The sequence below is a fragment of the Medicago truncatula genome, chromosome 4, assembly GCF_003473485.1.
Source record: "Medicago truncatula cultivar Jemalong A17 chromosome 4, MtrunA17r5.0-ANR, whole genome shotgun sequence".
Taxonomy (NCBI): domain Eukaryota; kingdom Viridiplantae; phylum Streptophyta; class Magnoliopsida; order Fabales; family Fabaceae; genus Medicago; species Medicago truncatula.
Genome location: NC_053045.1, coordinates 39,934,378 through 39,943,028, shown reverse-complemented (window position 1 = coordinate 39,943,028; position 8,651 = coordinate 39,934,378). Strand labels below are relative to the sequence as shown.

At 33.7% G+C, this 8,651-nt stretch overlaps 1 long non-coding RNA gene across 2 annotated transcripts; it reads right to left on the bottom strand.

Annotated features, from left to right (window-relative positions):
- Window positions 1-4,688: 4,688 nt before the first annotated feature.
- Window positions 4,689-8,123, bottom strand: LOC112421376 (uncharacterized). Of its 2 annotated transcripts, XR_003011664.2 has the most exons (3): window positions 7,904-8,123; window positions 7,661-7,807; window positions 4,689-7,540 (listed from the first exon to the last, which is right to left on the bottom strand). It is a non-coding gene; the product is annotated as an uncharacterized lncRNA (long non-coding RNA). The 2 variants fall into 2 exon arrangements; XR_003011663.2 differs by having other exon boundaries at window positions 7,661-8,123.
- Between the last annotated feature and the right edge of the window lie 528 nt (window positions 8,124-8,651).

The window sequence follows — 8,651 nt, the reverse complement described above, 5'->3', positions numbered from 1 at the left end:
TTAATTGTTTTTTTCTTGTCTTTTACTTATCATGGCCGAAGTGTATTTTAGATCACGATTTCTCTTCTCTGATTCATATCGTTGTTGTTGAAAGGGCCGCCATCAAAACTTCATTCAGATATTCCTAATACCTAATTATTGTTATCCTTGATAAATCAAACATGTTGTTGATTATATCATGTTCAATGATTTGTTTGCATCCGCTATACTTTTATTTAATATTGAACATGTTTTATGAATCATGAACCACTAATTTGATGGTTCAACCTAAATGCCTCTAGGAATTGTAATAGTTTGAGTCGATTGAGTTAGACTTTGCAAGACGCAAGTCAGACTTATCAAATTTTTTAAAGCTAAGGTCAAATTCACTACTTGTCATAGATTTAATTTTAAGTTAGAGTACGACGTTTTAGAAAATCTCATATAGTATGTTAGCATACTTAAAAGACAAATTCATATTAACATCCTTAACTAAGTAATCTGACATATATTTAAATAGACTAAAAAGTTAACAAGTCAATGGAATTAAGTTATATTTCAATATTAAACATCTCATATTTGAATATTTCAACAATTTTTTGTGCCACCCCATCCCCCCTAAATCCAACTTCCATCTTTCCTCTGAACCACTCTTTGACATTGACCCTATCATGACCTCCTCTACGCCAACAAATTATCAAATTTCGTCTTCATTCATCATTTTAGTCAATAAAACCTTTCTTTCATCTTACTTTCTCCCAAATCAAACAATTAAAAAAATATCTTACTTTCTATCTGTTTTCAGTCGTTTAACAATCTTTCAAAATTACTTTTACTTTCTCTTTTCATCCAAACAAAGTATACTAAGTGGCAAAACTATCCATTATTTTTTTTACGAGAGGGTCAAAAATAAATAAAATAGCACATATTTTAATTGTTGTTTTGACAATTTTTTATGTTAATAAAGCTCCGTTTGTAGTGTTTTTTTTGGCAGAAGCTCTGTCTGAAGTTTGTTGTGAATTCGGACAAAACTCACACCAATGTAAACAAAGATGTGTGGTGCAAAAGGAAGTGGTAATCTATGTGTAAAGTGTCTCCAAGCAACAACAACAAAAAACAGACCTAGTCTAGTGTAGAGCAACTCCACAAGCATATACAAAGCAATAAAGATAAGCAAGAAAGGAAGAACAAACACACCAAAAGATTGTTGACCCAGTTCGGTCCAATATGACCTAATCTGGGGAGAGAGCAGCTCTCCAATCCACTATGATGAAAGTGTTACAAGAAAAATAGCTTGCAAGCTTACACAAGAACAAGTCCTAATTTCTACCCATTTGTGTTTCCCACTCTCACAATGTGAACCCTAAAAGAGAAGACACAAAAGGAAGCTTTTGATCCTTCCCATGGTGAAATTTCACTACCCAAGGTGTTTACAATGTTTCCCAACCCAAGAGATCCTCAATACAAAAACACTCAACCCTAAAGTTCCCTCCTTTGTAATCCAAGTTTCTCTCTCTTCAAGCTCACTTCAAAATCTGCACAAGAACACTTAAATACTAGTCTTCAACTGATAAAATCGTGCCACGATTTCCAAATCGTGTCACGATTGATGCGTACGTCACAAGGTACGACCAGTCCTTATCCTGAAAACTTAACCAGCAAGTTTGAAAATCGTGTCACGATTTGGCACCCTGCTAACTAGCTCACGGTATCACAAAATCGTGTCACGATGCCAAATTCGTGTCACGATTTCTCTGTTCTTTCAGATCACAAATTTGAAGCCAAATCTCAACAAAGTTGTCTAAGCGATCGAACGTGTGAAAATAAGACAAAATACATCTATCAAATAAGTTGATTTCTTTTTACTTTCTTATTTTTTTTATTAGTTTTTGAAAAATAAATTCATTTAGTAGCTAAATATATATTATTGCGGTAACTATTCATAAAATATACTAAGCTATGCAAATAAAAAATAAATTACACATAGCTTCCCCATTGTAGCCACTCCCTCTAGGATATAGAGAGACATTACTTTTGTACAGGGCCGGCCTTGAGGGGGTGCAAACAGCTCTACTGAGCCGGGCCTCCAAAATTTGGGGGCTCAATTTTTATTTATTTTTTATTATAAATAATGCATTTAAATATTTAATATATACGATTTGCGTGACAAAAAATACAAATGCACTGAAATAGACTAACGGTAGTTGCATGAGGTGGCATTGTGCATGTCTAGGGTTCAACCCTTACTTTGTGCATGTTTTTTTTTTTTTTTTTTTCTTTTCTTCTTCTTTAATTAACCAAGACCCATGTTCTTCTTTATTTTATTTTTCTTTTCCATTTTTCTTCTTTAATTATTTTTTTGACCCATATTTATCGTATAAAATAATAAAGCACTAACAATAATAACTTTTTTTTTTTTTTTTATCTTTACGAATCTTATTTTTAATTTAAATCGATAATTGCTCATTAAAAAAAATTAGGTTTTTATTTTATTAGGGGCCTATTTTTACATGAGAGTCGGGCCTCCAGTTACATAGGGACGGCCCTGCTTTTGTAAGTACCTTCTCCGTTCCTTTTTAAGTGTCTCTTTTGGAGAAATTTTTTGTTCCTATTTAACTGTCACTTAAAGTTATTTATTTCAATGCAACATTAAATGAGATGTTAAATGAATAAGGTCATTACAGTAAAAGTATAACTTATTGCATCAAAAGTAGTAACAATTATTGATTGTGTTGGTTTGTGTAAAATGTCAAAAAGTGACAATTAAAAAGAAATGGATGTAGTAAATATTAAGGGAAATGCTAACAAGTGTCCTTATGACATTTGATAAGAAGTTTCTGGAAATGACCTTTTTAAAATTGGAGTTTCTGGAAACTACCAAAATCGGGGCCCAAATTATGGAGTCAGGGGTCCGAATTTGGCTGTGTTTTTCAGCCTTTTCTTTACGTGAAAAATTGGTGACCGAAGAGCAAAATCGAGGCATGATTTTGCCAGCAGAAAATAAAACATAAACATATTTTTGGGCTTAGATTTGTTCCAGTTTTTTGAAGGATACTTTTATTATAATTATAGACATTGTATCAGATGTAAACTTTGAGAGAGAGGTAGAGAGTCTGAAAACAAGGGTTTAGAAACAAATTACAACAAACTAGGGTTTAAAGAGGTTTCTCCAAGCGGGAGACATTAGGGTTGAGTTGATTCACCTTGGGAAACACTATTAAGATTAAGTCTCTTGGTCATGGGAAGAGATTGAGACTTTGGGTAGAATTAGGTTTGAAGACTTATTTTTGTAACCCTTTGATATCTTTTTTGTAAAATTACTCATCATTATAGTGGAACGGAGGGCTGCTCTCTCCCAATACTAGGTAAGTATTAGACCAAACTGGGTAAACAAATTTCGTGTGTTCTTTCTTTCTCTCGTTGTTTTCTACTTTTACTTGTGTTTATAATTGTTCCCACGTTGATATTGGTTGCTTGATTATTTTGCTCCACACATCAAATATTTTATTGATGTGATTTTTTCATCGAATTTACAACAGTTGGCATTTCCTTAATTAAAAAAGATAGAAAGAAACCGAGGTGTTGAAAAATCATAGGCGTACACATATGGTGCACATGATAGGGGATAAGATATGATAAACTTATCCTATGGTATTTAAATGTATTGTTTGGTGCAACAACAAAATGATAAATTTAACCTATTGTGTGACTCTTTGTTATTTAATCCTTATTTAGGTAGGATTAGCAATTTGATAGCATAAACCTATATCACACGCACGCACATATTTTCTATTCAACCCATGTTCGACTCCCATCAACCATTGAAGTCCACGCACTCTCACTATCGTCCATTCTCTCTATAATCTTAAGCTAACAATTTGTGTTCCTAATTCTGCTCTCATACCTTTCATAAATATGGACGATATTTCATTACTATCGTAAAACAGTTATGTGATTTAGTAAATTTAATTTATTATATTTAAACGATTGTATTTCATGTGTGCAAACAATTTCCACAAGAAAAATGTTATTTAGCATCAGATATAAACCACACTACACGCAAAAACTGGATGCTTAGATGTAGCATCAGCCAAGCGCCAGTCTCATGGTTGAGAATAAACACTTGAAGCTAAGCATTTGCCTCAAGTTCACTACAAGAATTTTGTGTTTTACTGGCGGAATTAAACCCCCAGTAATGGAGAAAATCCCTCAGTAATACACATTACTGACGGATTGGTGTCCCTCAGTAATACTGGCGTTAGTAATGTTACTGGCGGAAATTTCCCTCAGTAATGTTGAGATGGTTTTGACAAAGTATTACTGAGGGATTATTCCCTCAGTAATTACTGGCGGAAACAATCCACCAGTAATTACTGAGGGAATAATCCGCCAGTAATGGTTTGTCAAAACCACCTTTACATTACTGAGGGAAAATTCCGCCAGTAATGATTATGCAGATTTGCTTTATTGATGGAAATTTCCGCCAGTAATGTACTTTACACTTTTTTTTTTTCTTTCTGTTCCCACTTTTTATTTTAATTAAAGAAATAAATTAAATAACATAAATAAATTGAGGAAATAAAATTTAAAAAGGCACAAATTAATTAAACGACATATCATCATAATTTCATATAATTTAGAGTTTTCGTACAAAATTATAAATATTTCAATAATATTCATACAATCCAAAAAACTAACAAAATAAACTATTTTTGTGTAAATCAACAAATTTATTAGATACCAAGCCTGCACAAGACGTGCAAAAGCTAGCATTGAGAACAATACAAAAGCGCCGCCCATACGCGTAACGTCCAAGACCAAACAGAAAGCTAAGAACATAGCCAGGAGATCCAGTAGAAACTCCCCACAGCTAACACAATTACATCTTAAAACAATCATCTAGGAACCAACTATTCATGTAACCATGGTTGTTGCACAAGGTAAATCTTACATTAGTAAACCATAGTTGCTGCAGAGGGTAAATCTTACCATTATAAGCAACAAGCGTGAGCATGTCTGGTAGATGTTATGCCTTTGAATGTGTCATCCATCTTCATTTTTTAAACTAAAATAAGTTTCATGATTCAATCAATAGGATTTAGAATAAGAGGTGAAATGTACCAAATCATTATTAGCTTTCACAAGTATCAAACTATTTTGTGTACACAGGCACATCATATGCAGCAGCATGTTGTCAATGGTTGTATTTGCGTAATATAGTGTTTTTTATTGCACCGGTTTTCAGAAGACCATCTATGACTACAAACGAACAGTCTTTTTACATTGGACCAAGAAAATACCAACAATACTATCACTTATAGATTATGATAAACCAAATAGGTGCCTTCAACTACTATTAGTGGAACTTGCCAATGGAGGAGAATGGTACATCAACAAGGTGCTTGTTACAACTGGTTTCAGAATCATGTAATTCGCAATCACTCTACAGAGTCTATACGTTATAACAATAAGTTTCTTAATTATGTTGAAGAGAAAAACAATTATAGACGATAAAAAACAAATAAATTTTTGCATGAGAACATGTACTTGGTTATGATGAGGTTGTCTTTACTTTCATTAACCCACAAGCAGTCTTTTAAGCTATACATAGAAAGCTAAACCACCTGAATAACAAGAACAACAGACAGCTAGCAAAGACAAAAAAACCACCCAAAAGCAGTAAAGGCATCTGCAGCTGTGAACAGGGCAGCAGTTACATCATAACAGCACCCGAAAAAAACTATCGTAAGTGCCAATAGTCAGCCAGCCACCCTCCCTCCTACCTAGCTAAACAATCCCGAGGATTCTAACACCACACATAGAACAAACATGAGGCAATTGCTAACCAACTCATGCTCAAATACCACGAAAGCACCAAAATATTATGCACCAATTCATCTACCTCATCACTCCATTATTGAAAATATTATCATTCCTCCCCTTCCAAATTACCCAAATCATAGCATTTCAAATTAACCAAAAACCATGTCTTAGTTTCTTCGAGGTCGCTTAATTTGACCAACAACCCAAATGTACATAGAGATTATGAAGGCCATCAGTTATGTTCTCATACTATTTGTGTGTGTAAAAAGGTTAGCATGACTACTTATAATACTAACTCCTATATAATGGGCGGGCACAAATTCATAATCATCATTTCTATGTAATGAAAACTTGCTGCTACACAAATAAGCTAGTTTTTGAATTAAGCTAATTTGACATGAGAATTTTCATTAAAACCTAATTTTCTCATACTAATCACAATACACATTGATCTCACATAAATATTTCAAGCCAAACTAATTAAATTCAAGCCTAGGAGAGAGAGAGCCAACCTCAATCGTTTACGAACGCATAAGAATTCAATGAACTTTGATGCTTTTTGTAACATCCTGTATTTTTGGTCAAAACATTTCATATATTTCTTATAAGAAAAATACTGCCCCCTTTTTTTTTTCTTTCCAAACATAATTATTTAACCCGCCACTAAGGCACACATAATTATTTAACCCGCCACTAAGGCACACGCAATTTTTAACCGCCACTAAAGCAAACATAATTTATTTAATCCGCCACTAAGGCAAACATAGTTTATTTACTCCGCCACTAAGGCACACATTCTCTTTTTATCCGCCACTAAGTCAACCATAGTATATAATCATATTAAAATCATAACTTTAATCCCACACACCATAAAGTTCAACAATCTGATGCACACAGTAGTAGAGATGAAACTAGCATCATATAATTCTTAAAACATAAGTAATGGAATTAGGACTTAAGCTCATATATGCTATGTGTATCCTACAGCTAGTACATGCATGATAAATATAGGCCAAAATCATGAAGCCATAAACTTGTGCACTAGAACATATAGGCCAAAATTATGAAGCCATAAACTTGTGCACTAGAACACAACTACCTCAAAAAATAGGACTACTATATCAATTATATCAGTGAATAAATCCGTGGCTTAACAGTCAAACACAACAAGGGAAATTAAGGCTTTATTTAGAGGCATATGATACACAACTATTCAGACTTTACTGATTTTTGTTTTTTGAACCGCTAACTATATTCAAGAAAGTGAACAAACAACCCAACAGAAAGTGGAAAGAACTCGAGATTTCAAGGGACATAAAGGCATCCCAAGCATGCACCTAAAAAACCACCTGCCATGCTAAAGAAAACAAACCACAATAGTAGGAATTATAGCATAACAGCACCACAGACAATTAAACTAACACTGCAGAAACAATAGAGATTAAACCGCCCCTAAGAATCCAAAACCCCAACCTCAACAAGACTAGCATTCTCTAGGATTCCAACACCACTCATAATTTACTAATTAAATTTATAGTTAAATTTCTACTCTCTTTAAACGATTATGAATCATAATTTCTACTCTATAATACCTCAATCGTTTTCGAACTCATAAGAATTCAATGAACTTTGATGCTTTTCAAGTTTTCCCCAATTCCACAATCACTTGACATTTAGCTCCAAACTCACTTCCATTTGAATTTGATGCTTCCAACTACTCCAATAAGGTTATTGCTAACTAAATCAACACATTAACAACACAACAACAAAAAGGTTAAATCAATTAGGGTTTCAATTATCATTCTATTGCATGTAAATATCCTTTTGCTATGATTAGAACCTAATATGAGAAACTCACATCAATTAGTATATATCCTCAAGATTTTGATGAAGTGTGTGGGTTCACCAAAGCTCTAAACTGTCATTCTTCTGCCCTTAGTACTTCTTCAACACGAGCTCTTCATCTTCTTCCTCGAGTAATAGAAAGAGGAACAAATGAGCTAACCTAGATGATGGGAAAACGAGAACGATTGAGCAAAAGAGAGAGGAACGATTGAACATCAAACAAGATCAAGTGAACACGATTGAGATGGAGAAAAACCCTTTCTTCCGAAATGAGATGAAAGAAGCCCAGATGCGTAAATGATTGTGGTTTTAGTTTCTGCTTGTTTTCATTTTCTTATAATTTTGTAATTTTTTTTTAATTATAAGTTAAATTAATTGGGGTATTGGCGGAAATAAAGGGGTAGTGGCAGATTTTTTTAAACTGGTTGAACATTACTAGCAGATTAACATCCGCCAGTAGTCCAATCCCATGTGCAGCATCATTATTGACGGAGAAATCTGCCACTAATCTAAGGTAGATTTGTCGATTGTAGTACCGACGGATTTATCCGTCAGTAATGTAATCAACTGAATTATTGAGGGTTTATTCCGTCAGTAATGTTATTGAGGGTTTTCTATTACATTACTGAGGGTTTAGACTGCCAGTAATTACTGAGGGTCTAGATCCCTCAGTAATTCAATTTTAAGTTGGTCACTAATAAAGGGAATTCTTGTAGTGGTTGATGCTATTTTAATGTATGTGATCCCGACACTAAGTCCAAAGCTTTGACACTCATACAAAGCCGAGGCTAAGTAGCGTCAAAGCGGCATCAATCTTAGTAGCGTGGATGCTAAGTAGCATCACAGAAGGGTCAACATTACTAGCATAGGCTAAGACGACGCTACTAGTTGCTTATATTTTTTAATTATGGATCAATTGTTAATCACTCAAAGTACATGTAACTATTATTTAATGGATTTGATCAGGGCCAACTCAATCAAATTGTAATTCCTGCTAAAATATA